General features: G+C 38.5%; 1 protein-coding gene across 1 annotated transcript in view; it reads right to left on the minus strand.

Annotated features, from left to right (window-relative positions):
- PAG1 (phosphoprotein membrane anchor with glycosphingolipid microdomains 1) overlaps positions 1-18,878 on the minus strand; it is a 99,089-nt gene extending 80,211 nt beyond the window's left edge. The window contains exon 1 of the mRNA XM_011989092.1: positions 18,820-18,878. The gene's annotated coding sequence lies outside the window, so the exon portion shown is untranslated. The remainder of the gene's footprint in view (positions 1-18,819) is intronic.
- Between the last annotated feature and the right edge of the window lie 2,916 nt (positions 18,879-21,794).

A 21,794-nucleotide genomic window follows, 5' to 3' on the forward strand; every position in this document is an offset into this window, starting at 1 on the left:
CAGCCACTGTGACCTGTGCTTAATTCCTGGGTTCCATATTAGGAGAACAAATAAACCATGCCCTGCAGCCTGGCCTTTACAGATAATAAGGGTGATGTTTGAGCCTTATCTGACAATGATTTTATCTTATCTCTTAGTTTTTCTCAGAACGTGGGAAATTCAGGGTGGTTGTCATTATTATGATTTACATCAACGACGCCAGCATCATTCATATATATAAACGTACATACATTTATTAGATGATCTTAAAAGCTGACGTGAAATTGTGTCCCATATCCCTACCTGGACAGTTCTGGGTCATGTTTCATAAGTCTTTGCAGCCCAGTGTTTCACTGCAATATATAATATACAGTACAAACAAACTCAAATGGGTTAAATCATTAATATATCATCAATTAAGGACATAAAGAGAAAATAAAACAAAATTTAGGACTATAATACTTGTGATTCTGGCTAATGATTATGACTTTATTAATGCATTTTTGGTGTCATTTAGAAGTGCTAGCATACAATCATTACAGGCAGGGTGAATATAAAATGAATATATGCTCTATACTGTGATCCTGCAAAGCAAACCTAATTGCACATTGAGCAAGAAGAAAGAATAAAAGGTAAGGCATATACCGATTGATTTTCTTCATCAAAACCCACAAAACCTTGCTTCAACAAAGCCTGTCATTAGCTTCACAACATATCTAAAAGTGAATTTTATGTGATATATGTCCTAATCTAATTTCCAAAGAAGTGACAGCAATAAGCCAGCTTCTCATTTACTTACATCTGAAACCTTTATACTACGCGCTACATTATCTTTTGCCGACTCCTAATCACATGTACACAAAAAGCTATTAATGTACAATGCTGCAGAGAAATAATGATTTATTTGTCTATGTATGTTTTTCAATGTCCACCTATGAAAATGCAAAAGTAAACTAGGTACATAAAGGAATTACAATTATGCCTAAAGAAATATAGGGTTTAAAAAATGCTAAGTGAAATAATTTATGATAAATTGCTAATATGTCCTCAATTTTACTGTGAGTGCATTAGCTTATTTTAAATATGCATTTGTTGAATGCTAACTGGATGCTAATATTAACAAACACTGGGCACTAACAAGCAGCACATAGCAAAATAATAATGCCAGAAAGGATTCCTTATATCACCATTTTCCAGTTTTCTAAAATGTGCCACACATTTTCCCTTTAATTCTCACAGTCTTCCATTAAAACGACAGGAAACATCGCCATGCCTATTTTACAAATGGGTAAACTGAGACTGAGAGGTTCAGTGATATTACTGAGGACTAACAGGGCTGGTACTCCAGTCTAGACTGCTGACTCCCAGTAGTTAATCATTCATTTGGAGATTCAATAAATATTTACTGAGTACCTACCATACAACAAACCCCACGGTGGGACTGGGGATGGAGAAGGTCCCGCCCTGCTCTCCTAGTCTCTCCCCCAGTCTGCCCCATTTGACACAGGATGGCAAGTTTAATGTACTATTTTCATTTTATATATGGATAAAAACAAAAATTAACTTGTAAATATTTTTCCTATGAAAACAAAACTAGGGAAAACTGCCTTAAAGTTAATACAACATAATCATTACTTTATAACTTAAACATGTTTCATTGCTATTCCTCAATGCTCAAAACAGAATGATAGTGTTTCAATTAAAATTGAGACTGGAAATTAAAAATATCCTTTGGCATTTTGCAATGAGGCATTTAATCCTCTTATCAAATGAATGAGAATTTAATCACATAAATTGGTCTACCTCATTCATATACCCAAATGCCAGAATTTATCTAATAAAGCAAACTTCGATTTAAACATTCACAAGAAGAGTGGTAAGAATGTGGCTGGAGAAGACCCTCTTTGAAATTCAGTTTTGAGTTTTATGCTTCTAAAATCACAGGGATCTGAGGCTCCAGCACCATGCTGCAGTTCTCAAGTCACAATTTTAGTATGAAGTTACCCCTTCATAAGTGTAGCTGTCATAAAATGCCATGACAAGATGTGGGAGAGAGACCAAAGCTTAGTCCTGAAATGAAAAAATAAATGGTACTCACAGTCCTTTCCATCTATATTTGCCTATAAGTTAATTCATGTGTGGTAAATACATTTGGATTTAAGGCATTTGGATTCCTTCCAGATAGGAAAACAGACAGACAAGCAAACCCAGTAAGGCAATGTAGAGAAACCCACTAAGGCAATGAAAGGAGAAAAGTAGGTGCTTGAGTCCATCAGCTGGTGAGTCAACTCCACAGTCACATCCCCACATTCCTGCTGCATGAGCTGGCAGAAGCCAGTAGAACATGTGCTCATTCCAAAAGAAACACAAACTCACTGTCTTCCACCTCCCAGAAACATCAGCCTTATATAACTGAACAAGTAGAGAAGGTGGCCAAAGTGAATTTGAGTTGCCCATATTCTTCTACCACTCTCTTTCTCTACAGGATTGTGACTTTACATTTGTCTTACATTTTACTTTTCCTGAGATAAAGCTTATACATATATATGCCTCTTAATGAATGCAGCATTATTTCTTATGCTGTCTTTCTTACAGATGGATGGGTTTTTCTCCATCCATCTGTAAGCTGTCTCTGATACTCAGTGCTGGGCTGGATGACGTGATGCCAGCTCTATCACATGCCCAAGTTAAGCCTGAAGGCTCTGCTCTTATGTAAAATGAGCACTACTGGATTAGTGTCCCTATTAGATGTGATAAGAGGAAACAGAAAAATGAGAACAGAGAAGTCCTAATTTACATGAATCACAGCCAGGTGCTCTTTAAAAACGACTTAAGATTTTTGAAACCATCAGCCCCAAACTGTCACATAAATTTCTCTAGATTGGCACATCTACTTAGGTATTTCTCTGTTTGTGTTTGATTAATTAGAAATCTAAATCTTCTGTTCATCTTCCCACCTTTTTTTGGCTTATTGCACATATATAAGATTTGGGCAACCCAGGAAAAGAAAAATATCAGAAGAGGCCTAATTTATAAATGGATCTTACTCCAAAAATTCATCTTTCAGTCATTAGGAACACTGAACATCCTTTCTCATTAGAATGATGAGAAAAGGAGGGTTTTTACGTTCTTAAGACAAACAGGTCATAACAATTTTTGTAAAGTTAAACAACTTTATAGAAAACAGAGAAACCAATGAACATTAAACTCTATTGTACTCTGATATTTCCTTTGATTTTTAATTTTATGTAAATATTTAGCAAGTTGCCGTCAGCAAATATAGTGTTATGTACCATTTTCAGTTACATACAAAATGTATTTCTATGTTTCAAAATAGCCTGCATAAATCATTTTGAAGACTATAAACTATTAAATATTTTTATATCCTTAGTCATGTCCTCATTGTTGAAGCAAGTAGTTTCCAAATTTTCATTTTCATAGCTAAAACCTATTTAAAGACTTGAAAGTGATTTATATATGAGACTCTGTGTCGAGACTTTAAGTGCCACCCTCTAGCTTAGGTGGGAGGCCAGCCAAGGGCACCTGCACTCCCAGCAGAAGGCACAGTGAAATCCTAAGTTCAGTAGCCCCCACCACTGCATGAGGCTAGTTGACAAAAAGGGCATTGAGACAGTATTTTAGCTTACCATCCTTAATTACTTACTTTTTTCCTTCTAAGTATTTCAGCTATTTTGCAGACTGACGGTGGGTGGTATTTTTCTCTAAAGCAGAACGTAAAATCATCCTTAATTTGACAGTGATTGAGTTACACTGCTTCTTTACATGGCTGATCAAAATATAGCTTTAAAAGTCTACAGATAATTAAAATTTCAGGAAGTATTTGGAGAAGCTTATTAATGTATTACATAATCATTAACCACAGAAATATATTAATCTTTAAGATCAATTGTAAGCACAGGGAACTATTATTCTTGGGATTATTTTGTGAGAACGAACTCAAATCCCTGTGCTACACAAAGGCTAATGTCTTTGCTCAGAGGATTAGAATGAATTTATTACCTCTGCTTTTGACTTAAATGCTATAAACATCTCTGTTGTTCTTGGAAAACAAAGGCTGCTCCTGCATAATTTTTCAGATAAAGAAACTGAAATTAAAGTACTATGAAAATATTTGCTGGATAGAACAAATGCCAAGATCAAAGATGCTAAGACACTGAGTGGATATTTATTATCCCCACTAATCCTTTCGTATTTCAAAGTTTATTTATTTTTACTATGCTCTTCTGTGCTCTTCATCAGTTATTACAGCATAATTGTAATTGTAAATTCATAGAAGAGAATGCAGAGTTAATAAGATCATGAGCTTTGGAATAATATTCAAGTAATATTGATGAAAATGAACATGAATGTATTATCTGAATATATTCTTTGGATGAACAAGAAAAAATGATAATCTGATGTTAGAACTTTAACTTCTTACTCTACCAGCCAAGGAGGCCCTGAATAAATAAATGAGATTTAATTTTAAAACATAAATGATGAATAACTTTGAAGTGACAACTCAATAAATCGTATACCCATGTTCTTTTCCATATATTCCAGTAATGACTACAAATTTTACAATATTCTGACATTCTAGCATTCTTTAATTCTTACTTGTGAAATACTATCTAAAGTTGAGAAATGGATTCATATTTCCATGGCTTACTGGATGGAGACAGACCATAGTTATTTCTCATTGAATACACCTTAAAGCGACTTCTGACGGACTGTCAAAGGAATTTCTGGTCTAATCACACATGGGGACTGAGAATACTAGAATGATCATCATTGGTTACTTAAAAGCCTAGGTTGCTGTCTTCAAAAAGTGTATGTATTCAGGATAATCAATGAACAGGCCTTTTGAAGAGATCAGGCATGAGCAATAAAAAGGAGTGATATACCTTGGGTATATCGTGGTGTCATTAACTGGGATAGGAAATTCAGGAAGAGGAACTGATTTCAGGGTGGGAAATGGACATTTGAAGAAATCAGGTTGGAAAATGTTGATTTTAAGTTAGATATGGGGCATGAAGAAATTTGGTGGGTGGCTAAATTTAGGAATCAAGATCTTATGAGAAAGGCTGAAAGTAGTGAGCAAGATCAGGGTATGTGAATGCTTTCTGTAAAGGGCCAGAAAGTAAACATTTTAGGCTTTGGAGGCCATAGGCTCTCTCACAACTACCCAACTCTGACAGTGTTGCACAAAAGCCACCATCAACAGTAGCTAAAGGATGAGTGTGCCTGTGTTCCAAAAAAACTTTATTTACAAAACTAGGTGCCAGAATGTATTCAGCTTGCAGGTCATAGTTTGCCAACTCTAAATTAGATGGCAAATGAAGTCCTTGGAATGGATAAGATCACCCAGGAAGAACATATGTAAGACAAATTTCTATGCTATGAAATTTGAAAACATGTAATTGTGAATTTCCATTCAGTTCAATAAGGATATATCCTATACACAAGGCCTTGCAGTCAGACAGATGGTTCCAAAACCCTGGCTCTGATTCATACTGACTGTGTGAGAAATGGGGCAAGTTATTTAACCTCTGAGGCTCAGATGCCTTGACTGCAAAATGAGGATAATGACTCTAACAGCTAACATAAGGCACAGGGTTCAAGAGTATATTAGTATTTCTATCAATCCTCAGAATGAGATAGTATTATCTGTTTTACAGATGAGTATACTAAGACACGGGGGGCAGGAAAACACGTCTAAGTGAGACAGCTGGTAAGTGGTGATAGAGGTCTGATTCCAGCCCAAAGAGTCGGCCCTATACCCCTCACTCTCAATCATACCTACATTTCAAAAGCTCATGATGAAGACTGGATGGGAGAAGGGAGAATGTGTTATCACTGTCCTTGGTGTGTAGAAAGAACCCAATGTGGTCATTATTATTATTATAACCTTGAGGCACATCAATAGTTTAAGGATATAATGACTAAGCCAAGGTCAGTCCTGTCCAAGACACTATCTCATCTCTGAATTAATATCTTTTTTGTTGTTGTTGACAGAGGGTCTTGCTTGGGAGTGCGGCGGTGCAATGATAGCTCACTGCAGCCTACAACTCTTGGGCTCAAGCGATCCTTCTGCCTCAGCCTCCCAAACAGGTGGGACTACAGGAATGTACCACCACGCCCGGCTAATTTTTACTTTTTTTTGTAGAGACATGGTCTCACTATGTTGCCCATATGGTAGTGCCATTAACTGGGATAGGAAATTCAGGAAGAGGAACTGATTTCAAGGTATAAAATAAACATTCGAAGAATTCAGTTTGGTAAATTAATGAAATGAATGAATTCATCCCAGGGATCATATTTTTTTGAAAAATTAAGAACTGACTTTAATCCCATCTTAGCAATAACTGATAGTTAAATACATTTAATAACTGAGTGTGTTTCATGTGATTATTAAATTTTTCAGAAATGTTTGGAAAAATGGTATCACTGGTAAAATATACTAGAATATCAAAGTCCAGTCTTTTACTTATAACTTAAATCCCTTTTTCTTTTTAATTAATGACTTTTCTTGTACTTCTTCCTACCATATATATAAATCCTTTGATAGCCATTGTTTTACATATCAATAACAAAAGCAAAAATAACTCCAGTCCCATTAGTTAAACTCCTTGTCTAGCAGAAGGGACTACATAAACTGATAACGGTAAATACTGCCTTAAGGGAGGTATCAAAAACTTGCCAAAGGAAGTGAAATGGAACAGATTAGGGAACTTTTTGCAGAGAAGAGCAGATCTGAGCCGGACCTTAGTGGATATACAGGAATTGTTCGGTGAGAGATTTCTTTGTTCATTTTTCCCCAATCCTAATACTAGTTCTGCTAAGATGAAATGCTTGTTAAACTGTAATCTACCATGGACCCAAAAAGGGACCTGTAGATTCTTACAGCAGTTCTGAACAACAGCAGCACAAAGAAAAGAAATCATCCTTCTGCAGGTTTCAATGTGTGTACATAAAGGAGAATAAAGCAAAATTTACTAGGAATACCTGGGAAAAACAAATTTTAAAATGCCAGGCAAGTGGTAATAAAAGCTGATACTATTTTCTTTCCTAACATCGCCACTTAGGGGAAAGACAGACTGAAAATTAACAATAGAATTGATTTGGGGGTCCTTTTAAAGCTGGTGGTGTGTGCCTGTAGGAGGCTAAGGCAGGAGGATCACTTGAGCCCAGGAGTTGGAGGCTGTACTGAGGTATGATTACACCATTACACTCCAACCTGGGCACCACTGCAAGACTGTTTAAAGCTGGTATTAGAAATTCAGACCAGGCCTGGTGGCTCATGCCTATAATCACAATGCTTTGGGAGGCCAAAGTGAAAGGATCACTTGAGACCAGGAGTTTGTGACCAGCCTGAGCAACATAGAAAGACCCCGTCTTTACGAAAGATAAAAAAGCAGCCAGGCATCATGGTGTGCACCTGTAGTCCCAGCTACTTGGGGAGGCTAAGGCAGGAGGGTTGTTTGAGCCCAGGAGTTGGAAGCTGCACTGAGATATGATTATACCATTGCACTCCAACCTGGGCAATAGACAAGGTCATGTCTCAAAAAAAAACAAAAACAAAAAAACAAAAAATGGATCTTCTTAATTCAATAAGTGTTCTATATAACTATTTCTTTAATAATTGTTGGCATCTTAAATATATACTTCATTGTGAAATGATTAAATACAGTTGTCCCTTGGTATCTGGGGGACTGGTTCCAGAACCCTCCTCAGATACCAAAATCCCCAGACACTTAAGTATATATACTGAAGTATATATATATATATATGAAATGGCATAGTATTTGCATATAAACTATACACATCCTCCCATGTACTTTAAAGCATGTCCAGATTACTTATAATACTTAATACAATGTAAATGCTATATAAGTAGTTGATATACTGCATTGTTTAGAGAATAACAAGAAACGAAGTTTGTACACGTCCGGTACAGAGGCAAGTATTCTTTTTTTTTTTTCTTTGAATACTTTGAATTAGAGGTTGGTTGAATCCACGGATGTGGAACCCAGAGACGCAGAGGGCCAACTGTAAATGTTGTTTCTGTCTAGATAAAAATATTACAGCATTTTATACAATTCAAATATGCGTGGGGTGCTATGTTACTACCAGAAATTGAAAGACTAGTATTTACAGCACAAAATTAAACATACCTCCTGCTTGGAAGAAATAAGTCAGGGTCTGTTTACCTGGAGTCCTATAGATAAGTGCCAACAGGATCTTGGCCAAGTTTCAGAGGGTCTGTAAACTACCTGCAATTATGTCAAATTTTCTGTGCATGTGTCTTTCTTCAGACAGTCTAGAATATTCATTAGCTTCTCAAAGGAGTCTATTATCTTCCCAAAACTAAATCAGCCTCTGCAAAAAGGTCTCCCTAAAGCACATTTATCTTGCTTAAAAAGCCTAAGTATTTTGGGGCTGGGTGTTGTGGCTCATGCCTGTAATCCCAGCACTTTGGGAGGTCAATCACTTAAGGTCAGTAGTTCGAGACAAGCCTGGCCAACATGGTGAAACTCCATCTCTACTAAAAATACAAAAATTAGCTGGGTGTGGGAGTGCACACCTGTAATCCCATCTACTTGAGGGGGCTGAGGTAGGAAGATCACTTGAACCCATGAGGCAGAGGTTGCAGTGAGCCGAGACTGCACTATTGCACTCCAGCCTGGGCAAAAAGAGTGAGACTCCATCTTAAAACAAAACAAAACAAAACAAAACAAAACGCCTAAGTATTTTTTTAACCCCCTGCCTCTGAAAAAAATTTAAAAAACTGATTATCCATCCAAATTAAGCAAGTAAATATTCGTGTTTCTGCACTAGACCACTGGTGTTAGATCCAAAAATCAAAATTTTGTCCATTAGTAAGAAGGCAGGGTTACTCATTCTTAACTTAGCATTGTAAAACAATTCAGTGTTTTCAGGCATCTAGCTTTTTTATAAAACTCAAAAAAGACAAAAATCAATAAATACCCTGAGCTAAGGACTTCTGCAATGTGCAACTACTAATTAGTATACCTAACTTTTAAATTAATCTATACAATTAACTCTACCTAAAAGTCAAAGAGCAGAGCAGCCCACGGATGTTTTTCTTATAGGTTGATCATTTTTTTGAGATAAACCACAGCAAGTTGGTGGCAAAATTAAAGGATTGAGAATTCTTGCTATTCCATTCACAGGCAATCACCCATTCTCCTATTAAATGAAAGGTATTTCAGAATAGAAGAAAGCTATTCTTTCCAGAACAAAATACATTTCTCTCAGGGATTAGATTTTGGAGACTTTATGGCACTTACAAAAGGCTTTTGATATATCCCCCTGCTAATTTAATTTTCTGCCTTTGCTCTGTTAATAGCCAGGACCAGTTTGGAATACCTTCTCTATATTATTGAAAATCAATGAGCAGAAGTCTCACTAATACTTTGAGGCCGCTAATGTATAAGAGGCCACTACTCAAAGTGTGAAAGATGGTTGAAAACAAGTTGAGCTTAAATTAGGGAGTAAGTAGCAAAGGCCCTGAGATTCAAAAGCTGTTTTTTGTTTTACCTGAGACTATCCAATAAGCATTAGCTTTGATAACCACAGAACCAACATTTACTTGTGTTAACCTGACATAAGGGCCCATAAAATTGTATTTAACAGGCTCTACAGCAGCCTCTCTGCTCCCTTGAAAGAATAGCTTCATTCATACACATTCCAAATTATATCTGTTTTGCATAAATGAAGTAGACTTTGTAGAAAAGACTGGATTCATTATCATGTAAAATACAGCCATTAGCAGAAAATCTAGTAACTCTATTCCCAGACATAACAAGATTAGACTCAGGCTACTGGGCTGGAAATGGGGGGATGAGAAGTGAAGTGTTCTTAAAGCCTTCCTTCTTACAGCATTACTCACGGGGGTAAATTAAGTAACAGTACCAAAAAAGGAAGCTACAACATGCTATTACTCAGGTCTACCATCAGAGCAGAACATTCTGGCCAACTGATCTGGAGGGTTAACACTAGCATAGGAAAGACTTAAATGTCTACAAGTTTCCCTCTCAAAACCTTTCTTAAGTTCTCTTGCAGCTGGAAAATTTGATAGGACTCACTTGCCACAAATGCTTATCATGTTGACATACAGTAGTTGTGTTAACATCATACTAATCAGATGCTGCCACCAGGGAGTAAAGGCTGGTTAATGATGGAAATTCAGAGAATACAGTACCACAGATTCCAAAACAAGGGCCTGATTCTAGGCAATGATGACGAAATGCTCTCAAGGTCAGGCAGAGGGGTAGGTCCAAAGGAGAAAACCTGCAGATGGAACATCTAAAGAATGTCTACTCAGTGCCAGGCACAGCTCTAGGCACTCAGGACACAGGGTGAACAAAACAGATGGGGTCTTAGCACCTAGTAGGTGATGACTGACAAAAGACTAACACCAAAGTAGCAGATGCGGAACATTTAAAAGGTAAAAAAGGAAAGGTGAGAGTGTCTTGGGGGGTTTCCTGAGCCATGGATGCTTGGGGGGAAGTCCTCTCTGAGAAGGTAACCCTTAAGCAGAGATCTGAATGACAAGAAGGAGCCATCCTCTATGCTTTCAACCTATAAAAGCCATCTTTCATGGGAAAAGGATGACAGACGGCAAATGGGAGGCAGCAGTTTAGTCTTGTAATTCGGTGGTTTTCATCACTTTTGGTGTCTTTGAGGCATATTTTCAAATATTACCATATTTATTATATTAAGGGATTATAAAACAAAGCAATTTAAAATGAGTCAACAATAATTACAATCCAGCCCCTCTCGACACTTCAGCTAATAACATCTCAGTTATCTATAAAAGCACCCACGCTCATCGCGATAGTCACGACTTCACATCAATTCTGAGGTGTATCTGTGGTCTATGCCACATTCTCATATACTCAGGAGGCAAACTTATCTCTGTTAAAGTAAATGGGAGTTCTTTTGTTAGCAGAAGTTTAAGAACACACTAAACTCCTTGCATTCACACTTGTTTTCTGCAAACATAACCTGTTTGGCCTAATACTTGTCTAACAACATCTTAATGGTATATATACATTTTATAAACTATATACATTCAGCTATAAAAAAATACATGGAAACAATCATATTGGCAGCATGCCTTTGGGCTATGGGGCATCAGATGGGCAATGGCAAAGGATTACATGAATGAAATCGCAAACTCATTTCTAATTTTCTAAGTTTTCCAGCGATCCCATTATCAGATATTTGATATTTTTCATTTTTCACATAAATCTCAATCTTTTGGTTCTTCCCTTATATGAAACATTAGAAAAAATTTTTATTTATTTAATTTACTGCTGGCTGATTTATCATAGTTAAAGCCATCATAGACAGGGTTAACTTTATCCTTTCAACAGAAATCTGGTTTTTTTTTTTTTTTTTTTAAGAGATGGGGTTTCTTTGCCCAGGCTAGAGTACAGCAGTGCGATCATAGTTCACTGCAGCCTCAAACTCCAGGACTCAGGTGATCCTCCCACCTCAGCCTCTTGAGTGGATGGGATTAAGGGCACAAGTCTTTTATCAGGAATCTTCAGAAGCACATTAGCACCATAATTAAACTTCACTATGGCTGGTCTAAAATCTATTTTAGAAAATATTATGAAATTATAAGAATTTCCTGCTTGGCAAGGTGCTATGCCACATAGCATTTTATTTATTTTTAAAAATCTACTAAATAAAAGGAGAAAGGGAAAACGATGAAAAAAGTGAAAGGAAGGAAATATGTAAGTGGACGAATAGTGCAGAGCTGCCCCTTTTCTTAGTCATGAATAACTATGAGAAACTCAGAATTTAAATATCTAAAATGAAAACCCTATTTGGAACTGAGTCATCTCTCCCGGTGGGCCTGGGCAGGGCTGTTCCAGCGTGTGTGGTCTCTTCTATTCGAGGCTCAGATAAGGCCATGAGAGCCAGGTGCTTCCTTCTTAGAGCAATATTGGTACTAAGGAGTCGGGGGAGGGTTTTTATTGCTAAAGTGGCAGGCCCACAAAAGAAATATCTTTTTTCATGACATGAAAAAGGAATACAGAACACAGCCACAGCTTCATTAAACCTTGCTCAAGAGTCTGGAGCTCTCTGTGACTGAACAGGACAGGCCTCAGTGAGCATCCCTGGCCACCTGCAAGACACAAAGACCCAACAGGGAAATTCTTTCTCCACTGGTAAGGATGGAGCTTTCATAAGACGGAGTGGGAGTCTCTAAAAAAATTTTTTTTAAGTTTTTTTTTTAAGTACTAGAACCTGTGATTGATCCTAGAAGTCCAGCATTCAGAATCGCCTTATGTTAGTAATTTGGGTATGACAGGTGTCTGGCTGTGAAACTATCACTCCATTAATGACCAGATGTTTCATGAGAAGGTCACATATGCAAAGCGACCCCCAAACACAGAAGGAGTCAAGAAACCAAAGAAGGAGGCAGACAAGTCCATCTTGTGGTTACAGGGTGATTTTATTGGGGAACTTACAGACAGGAGCATGGCTTTGGGTAGCCACAAGACAAGTAGATCTCCTCATCATGAGACCCCCAGACCCAAGGATTATATGCCCAGGGAAGGGTTACACATGCTCCAGAGGAAATGAGTAGGAATTTGATCTAAAGGCAGGATTTACAGTAAGTACCAGTATATCAAGGTTGATCTGCTCTAAGGGCAGGATTTACGGTAGGTATGTGCTCTTACACAAGGAACAAAAGATAAACTGGAAATGTCAGAGCATTCCTGGAACTGTTCATAAGAAGTCAACATGGTAGATTAGCTTACAAGATGGAAGTACTTTAGCTTCCACACTGGGGTCGACTTGGGGAGCCAAGAGGAACTCTAAAGCAGTGGTCCCCAAACTTTTTGGCACCAGGGACCGGTTTCATGGAAGACAATTTTTCCACAGACAGTGGGAGTGGGGATGGTTTCGGGATGAAACTGTTCCACTCAGATCATCATAAGGAGTGCACAACCTAGATCCCTCACATGTGCAGTTCACAACAGAGTCCGCACTTCTGTGAGAACCTAATGCCACCACCGATCTGACAGGAGGCTGGCCCACCACTCGCCTCCTGCTGTGTGGCCTGGTTCCTGCAAAGGCTGAAAACCCCTGCTCTAAAGCAACCAAACACAAGGTCAAGGACGATGACTTCCTAATCAGCTCCCTAGAGGAGTGCATAATTAATTAATGCTAAAAGAGCAAAAACATAGTATTAAAGAATATAAAGCAGATTATATTGGAAGAATGTAAAAAAAAAAAAGACCTTGAAGGACTTAACTAAAGCTAGTTAGAAAACCTAACACACAGACCTTAATATCAATGGTTAGATTCCAAACAGCCAACTCTCTCTTCATCAAATAGGTCCTCTAGTGTGCTCTGCATGTCAGGCGCCTCGGGTTTCTACTGAAGCAGAGGCCGCAGCCTCGGTCCTCCAAAAGCAGTTCTTACGATCTTCTCAAGACATCCATTCTCGAAGTGAATAGCAATCAATGCTCTTGGAGCTTAATGGGAAAAACTCGAAGACACTGACATGCCACCAGGTTATCTCCATGCCTGAGGCTGACGAGGCAAAGGAGAACAACCGTGACCAGCAGTGAACAGGTACTGTAGTGAATGGCATTTATATGCTTTCCCTTCTAATTCCTAGAACCCTCCTCTGAAGAGGCTCCCAGTGTAGCTCCCAATGGAGAGGAAACAGCAGAGATCCAAAGAGACAGCACCTTCAAGGCTTCTCCCAAGCCTCTGGCAAGGGGATCTGGGCACCCTGGCAGCCACAGACCTGGTAGAGCACCAGCTGCTCTCGGGGGGAGGGGTTCAAGGCCCCAGCCTCTAACTGGTGCTGTGTCCTCCCTGGCCCCCTTGGTGTCCTCAATGGCACAATTTCTAAGAAAACTGTGTGGTTCCTGGTAGCTGAGCTAATCATCTGAAATCTTTTCACAGAAAGTCACGGGCTTTTAAAACTGGAACAAACCTTATTCTTCATGAAGAAATAATCCTCACTTCTGCATTCTTCTTTTCTCTTTTCACTTCCTTTTCTTCTTTTTCTTTTTTTTTAATATCAACTAGTTACTTTCAAATGGAAGAGTCCTGATATATGGAAGTCTATGGAAATCAAGAACTGAATATCTGCCAGTTTCACACAAACTCACGGTTATTTAAATTAGGAAAAAAACACAACAATATAAACAAAATGTCCCAAAGAAGTTCAGAAAGTCGCCATAGGTCACAAAGCAGCCAAGAGTGGACAATGAAACTAGCTTTTACATCACCTGACTCTCCAGCCAGTTCTACTGTGCTAAGATCAGACCTAATAATCCAGCTATTAAAAAACTGGACATTTAAAATTCCAAATGGTGCCATTCTAGCCATTAGAAGCATTTTTCAACCATAGGAAAAAAAAGCAGTCAATGTTGAGGGAAAAGTCAGGGCATATTTTTTTAAGTTAAAAAATAATTTTTATATCATAAACACTTGTAAAAGAGCATAAACTATGTATTATATATATGTGTGTGTATATATGTGTGTGTGTGTGTATGTATGTGTGTATATCTATCTATCTATCTACAAAAGGAGTACCCTTTTAGGATTACACTTGACTTACATGGCCTAGCTACACAGAGAGCTGTTACATGTACTATAACACACCAACAAGTACACAGAGTTATTCCAAAGTGAATGAAGTATCCCAAAGTGAACACTCTCACGTTAACTGCCCCTTGGGCAGAAGTGCCCATCCTTTGGGCCAGGGAGCAGAATTACAGGGGACAGATCAACAGGGCCACTACATCCTTCCGGAGCAAGCTGACATTTGGTGTCAACAAAAGATTGCAGCTGAAGCTTTGATTCTATCCAGCCTGCTGTTCCAACAACCCGTTGTGCATCAGACACAATCATGGCTTGGCTTCAGTCACAATGTATTTAGGTCCATTTGCAAAATAGCATAGAAAACAGAGGAGTAAAACTTAACTATATGCTGAAATGTTCCTTTTACACTTGGAAGCATCACAAATGCACTTTTTCAGGCTTATCAGGATACCCTCTAGCATCAGAACATGGATTTTTGAGTCTTACAAAAGCTCTTCTTATTGTGCCTGCACCACAGATTTACACTGCTGTAACTCCTGTCAGACATCATCTTAGCTTTATGAATAAATAAAACTATGCTCTAGGGAAACATTGATTTAAGAGGAAAAATCAATACCCATCTAGCATGCAATAGACTTGAGCTTTAAGGCGGCTTATTCCCAAAGTACAATACAATATGAAGTGTAAAACCACACTTTTTGCTTCCTAATAAAGGATGAGTGAGAATATGTGAAATTGGCAGGCAAATCCTTGCTTTCCACAGTCCTCAGAATATCAGGAGTCCTCTTTTCCTCTTAAAAGTAGCTTAGTTGATATTTCAAAAGAGGAAAGAGAAAGAGAAAAAGAAAAAAGGGATAGGTGAAGCCATGGTGGCAAAATCCTGATACTCTGTGAATCTAGACTGTGAGTATGTAAGGACTCAGTGATTCTCTCCTGTGTGTATAAAATTTTTCATCATAAGCAGTTTAAAAATATGAGGCTGGGCATGGTAGTTCATGCCTGCAATCCTAGCATTTTGGGAAGCCAAGGTGGGAGGATCGCTTGAACCCAGGAGTTTGAGATCAGCCTGGGCAACATGGTGACACCCCATCTCTACAAAAAATAAAAAAAAACTGGCCAGGCATGGTGGCATGTGCCTGTACTCCTAGCCACCTGGAAGACTGAGGTAGGAGGATCTCTTGAGCTCAGGGGTTTGAGGCAACAGTGAGCTATGTCCAGTCTGGGCAACAGACTGAGACCCTGTCTCTAAAAGCAAACAAAACCAAGAGGAATTTAAAAATTATGATGTCTGCTTGGGAAAAATTCTCAGGGAAAAATATCAGCCAAGATGCTAACAATGGTTCTCTTTGGGTAATGGATTCACAAGGAAACTTTTTCTTCCTTGACAGTATTAAATTTTCCAACTATCGTGACTATGTATATGCTTTTATAGTTCAGAAAACACACACACACAATAAACACAAGGAAGGATAGCAAAAAGAAAATGAAAGATTAACTAGACTGACTGCAAAGTATTTTTATTGACTACTGGCCTAGAGACAGCTAAGATTTATACTGTAACACTTATTTATATTCCAGGCCAACTCTTTCTTTCTGCTCTTGGATGTTTTTCAGGGCATAAGCAGGCTGCTATTAAAACTGACTGATTTAAAAAATAAAGCTAACAGCTTATGCTGAAATTAACCTCGTCTTTGTGAGCCAAAGATCAAATGCGAGACAAAAGCTGGCTAGAGTCTAGAGTCATCATTTCCTCAGCTCTGCAATCACCTTACAACTTAGGACCATTTTCACAGTGGAGACAGTTGTTAAAAGTTCTGACAAGCCCTGCGGTAACCTTTGATTACAAAGCCACTCCAGAAAGCCAAGGCTCTTGCTTAGAATTGGTTTGAATTAAAAATGAATCCCATTATTTTCCCCTAGCTCCTCAAAGATGCAGTTCATCACTAATTGTGTTAACTCTGGCCTCTCAAGAAACACACTTATTTGTTAATTCAGCTTAGGAGTGCACATCTCCCTGGACGGTTGCTGATTCTGTGTTCTCTTTGCTTGTGTTTCTCTTTTTTGGGGGGCAATCCTAGCTCATTGAAACCTCCGCCTCCTGGGCTCAAGCAATTCTCGTGCCTCAGCCCCCCAAGTAGCTGGGATTATGGGTGTGCAACACCATGCACAGCTAATTTTTATATTTTTAGTAAATACAGGGTTTCACCATGTTGGCCAGGCTGGTCTCGAACTCCTGGCCGCAAGTGATCTGCTCGCCTCGGCCTCCTAGAGTGCTGGGATTACAGGTGTGAGCCACCACACCCAGCCTGCTTTGCTTATGCTTCTAATAACTGGAAAGAACAACTCTGGAAGTTTCAAATATATTTCCAAGGCACAGGCACACTGGAAGCCCGAAAATGGGTTGGGGCAATTTAAAATTTTGAATTTCAAATTAAAACATCATAAAGTCGCTACTATTATCACTAAATTTGGTGCGGATACTGTCTGAATCTACTTCCACTCTGGCAATGACACACAATTACAAGTTTCAAAAGAATGTAGCCATCATGTTAGTTCTGATCTCAGCAGAAGAGGGAAAGGGGACATAAATTGGTTTTGGTGGCTCTTCTTTAATGTAGCAAAAATAACAAGCAAAGCATCATTGTTGAGAAGAATGCTTATATTTAGTCAGAAAAAAAGCACAGCTTGAGATAAATTACTTTTCATGAATTCTATCTTCTTTATTACAGTGTCACAGATATATTCATTTAAATAAATTAGAGCATCCACGGTGTGTTACTATGCTCCAGGCATTTATTAGATGTTTTAGGTACTAAAATAAAATATAAACATTGCCCTCAAGCTTAGCTTCTATAGGAGGGTCAGATGGAGTAAAACTCAAGAAGTCAGCCACGTACAAAAAAGTACCACACAATGCTTTCCAGAAACTGGGAGGAATGCGATTCTACTACAGAAGCATGTGATGCCTATTCTAAAATATATAGATTCTTGAGTTAAATCTGAATTACCCCCAACTGGAAAATGCTCTACATTTCAGGCCATAATAATGTGTGTAAGGCAAGCAGCTCTAGTGGAAATGGAAATGCATTAGAGAAAATGTCTAATCCCTGAATCGAGATTCTTGTCAAATATTAGGAGATCAGAGGAAGGCGTTTTTAGAGTGTGGATAATCAAAGGTCTTAATGTACTGATTCTTTAGCTTAAGTTAACTAACAAAAGGCAGGCTGATTTCCAGGATCTGCAGTTATGTTTAGAAAGACTGTGGCCTCAGAGGGGCACCAAAATAACCCTGAAATAGCTCCCTGCTCTCCTAAGAGGAAAGGGTTACTCTGGCAAGAGAAGGAATTTCTCAGTAAGTTGAAGCAAAGATTTAATTAAAAGACAGTGGCCTACTTTACAAGATTCCTTTGGTGAAAAGATGGGGAAAACTTAGACCAGATGAATTCCTTTCCAGGCCATATAGGAACTGGATAATGATTTAAAATGAATATGAGTCGGGCAGGCCACAACTCTTGAGGTTTGTAAAATAAATCTTTCAAATGGGTGGACATAGTGCTTTGAAGTCCAGGATTCATTATAAAAACTAATAATCATTGTAGTAAACTAATTCCTAAAATAAAATACAGAATGTCTTTGTGTTAACCTGTTCATTTAGTCTGAATGGTTTTTTTCTGCGTTTGGTCTGTTCACAGAAGATGACCCAAGGTCATTAAGGAATTATTAACATAACTTTATCATCAGCACAAAATGAGATTATTAATACCATGAATAATGATAACCAAAAACAGAGCCTCATATCTTTTTGGTAGTGGTGACAGTGAGCACTGTGTATCCTATTAATCTCTCTATCAAGCCTATGAGACTATCCAATTATTATCCCTGTCTCAAAGATGAGGAAAGAGATTGAGACAGAGTAGGCATTTAGCCCAACTTCACAGAGGCTTTACAAAGCTCAGCCACGGATGGGCTTACCACCAATCAAACGGAAACACCATGTTGTAGGAAGTATACCCACTGGCGTCTTCGTTTCTATCGCAGAAGACCTAAGGTACTAAATTCAAATCAGACTAGCTCATACCCTGGACGTTTTTCAGCTTAGAAGCTGTGTGTCTGCAGAGTTAACCCAAACAGAGTCTCCAAATCAACAACTGATGCATGCAAAGTTAAACTAAAAGCCAGTTTGAATGAGTAATAATGTAGAATAAACCAGAAAAATAAATACTTTGAAATCACCGTTTTCCAGCAATGAAGTTGCGGCCAACTGCTGAAATAGGAGAACAACCTCGTGTGTTCTGGAAAAGAAACACAAGAGAAAACAATTTCAAAATTCTGAACTGGATTAAAACTGCAACAATTAAGGGTAAAATGCTCATCTTGTTGTTTACTTATTTAAGATTTGGCCAGTAGTAAGCAACTGAAAAATGATGATTTAATGAGCCTTTACTGCTTTAATACTATAATAAAAGAATGTTAAAAAGCAAAAGCTAAAACTTGCTCTTAAAATACCAGACCTATATGTTATTCCTAATTTTATACATGCAGAAAAGTAAAAGTGATGGCATTAATAGCATGTAGTAATAAATTATGTCCACACTTCATTTTAATCATTGCTGCCTTCTAACTCATTCGCACCAATGATAACAGTAACTAGGGTTTATCAACAGCACTGCACCTGCACACCTCAAACACAGACCTCTAGAGCCCGTGTGCAATGTACATGGATTAAGCAAAAACAAAACTGGTTGCATGCCTCAAGAAGATGACAGTCTTTTCAGAAAAAAAAAAAAAAAAAAAAAAAAAAAATGGGTAAAAAAAAAAAAAAAAAAAAAAAAAAAAAAAAAAAAAAAGGTGAAACCAAATTGTATGCAGACATGTGATAATTGTTATATTTAGCTATATTATTTAATGTCTTCATCTTGAAATATGCTGTATTTTTGTTAACATGGCTTCTTATGCTTAAAAATAAAACTATCACTTATAAAGATCACTTCTCCAAGAATAAGTGTGATTTGAGTTTGAGGAATGTAATCTGAAATCGAAAATTCTGTTTTTGTAGAACTGTGTATCTAAGTAGACATCTGAAAATATGCTAAGTGGAAGCAAAAAGCATGGGTAGTTAAAGAATGAACCTAATAACAAGACTGAATTTTCCCTAGAGAAATATCCACTGAGGGAAACCGGTGCCTCCTCTCCCCTCTTTTCTTTTTTGGTAAAGTTTAAAAGAGAAAAGAAAGCTAATTCTTAGAAGAAATGAAAAGCAAAACAACATTTGAAAGACCAAATAGTCAAGCTGACAACAAGCAAGGTGGTAATTCTTCCATGAGTTCCAGTGTCAGACTCCACAGTGTCCAGCAACACAGGAACCCCCAGACTCTTAACCCATGTAGTCTAAAAGCCACTTGAATATGAGAAAAGAGAAAAGTGCAGCAGAAGGCGAGAGGAGGTTCCATGCCAGAGAGGCAGTAGAATGGTAAAGAACACATTTGCCGAGTCCACGTGCAACAAAGAGAGGCAATGGGCACTCTCTTCTCTTGGCCTTTTGCTGGGAAATCCCCCATCCTGAGCTACTAAGCACTATGGCTCAGCAACACTGTGGGTGCTGGGACATTTCCTCACCAGTCTGAAAACCTATCATTTATAAAACCAGGAGGATGCATTTCAAGCTCTAAACAACTGCATTGGAAACAAGTATTTGGGAATAGTACCCAAATAGTACCCAAATGTTCAAAAGTGGGGAAAATTATTTTGAGAGGCTGCTTGTGGTGTCTAAAACACTGCCAAATCTGTTTAATAAACACTCACTGATAAATCTCTGTGCTACACACAAGGGGCACACAAAGGCAAAGATAATAAGGCCCAGTTCAGGAGCCCAAGTTACAAGTAAGTAGCACAATACAGAGAGACACAAGGGATAACAGGAGTATGAACAGGTTGTGATTACAGTACAGAAAAGAGTAGGATAGTTTGGCTCTGGAGGGCACCATTCGTGCTTGTTCTCCAACCATCCCTTGTGATAAAACCCAAGCCCCTGGCATTGTGGTAATCTCCCTTTCACAGTGCCCAGCCTTTCCAGTGTCATCTCATCATCCTCACTGCCCTCCTGAGTCCTCCATGCCTCTGCCCCCCTGTCTGTTTTAGAGGCTAACCAACCAATATAGAAGAGTGAATAGACTAGGGGCACAGGGACCCACTGAGATGTGTGCTCCTTCAGCTGCGCTCACCAGCGTAGGTGAAGACGTGGCATGGGGAGAGAGCTGGGTTATACAGGGTTGGGGTTTTGCTAGTGAGTATATCTAATAAAGCACTTGTTTTTAAGCTGGAAACTGCAGTGTGCTTGTAAAGAGTGGGCGAATCCTGGCACCTGATAGGTGGGTCCTCCAACTTGTTCCAACCTCCTGTTCCACTGTGTCTTCAGCCGGTCACATCCTTCTCAGTCCTCTCCTTCCTTTATTTAGAATCCAATGAGGAAATAACTATAAACACCAATGTAAAGTACATGCTCTAAAACAGGACTTTCAACCTTGCCCTTGCTGACATTTGGGGCTAGAGAATTCTTTGTTTTGAGGGGCTAGCATTTCCTGCCCTGAGTTGTAATAAACAAAAATGTCTCCAGACTTCAACAAATGTCCCCTTAGGAGCAAAATCATTCCCAAGTTGAAAATCACTGGTCTAAAATGAATGATGACTTATTAAAACACAGTAATTTGAGCATAGTGGCTCACACCTATAATGCCAGCTCCTGAGGAGGCTGAAGTGGCAGGATTGCTTGACCCCAGGATTTGGAGGCTGCAGTGAGCTATGTTGTACCACTACACTCCAGTCTGGGCAACAGAGCTACGGCATCTCTTAAACAGAAACACACACTCACATACTCTCATATTTATATCTTAACTTTCATATCATGCAGAAAAACAGTAATGTGGATGGGGACCACTGGAAAAGGCATAGATGAGGGAGTGGGTGTATGTAAAAAGCATCTGTTGTATTCTTGGCCCTGCATGAGGTCAGCTATCTTATTCAATATGCACAAAACACCCTGTGCTTTTCTCTGCATCACAGCAGCTCTAAACCTTGAGAAGCAATGATTTAGTGCATGCTGACAATGTTATTAAAAGCAGAACTCTTCACAACGAAATAAAAAGTATTGCTAGATATGCCTTTCCTTCACTTTCAGTAGACTGAACACCTGACTCCTTGAGAATGATCAG

Source organism: Mandrillus leucophaeus, unplaced genomic scaffold (assembly GCF_000951045.1).
Source record: "Mandrillus leucophaeus isolate KB7577 unplaced genomic scaffold, Mleu.le_1.0 Scaffold346, whole genome shotgun sequence".
NCBI lineage: Eukaryota > Metazoa > Chordata > Mammalia > Primates > Cercopithecidae > Mandrillus > Mandrillus leucophaeus.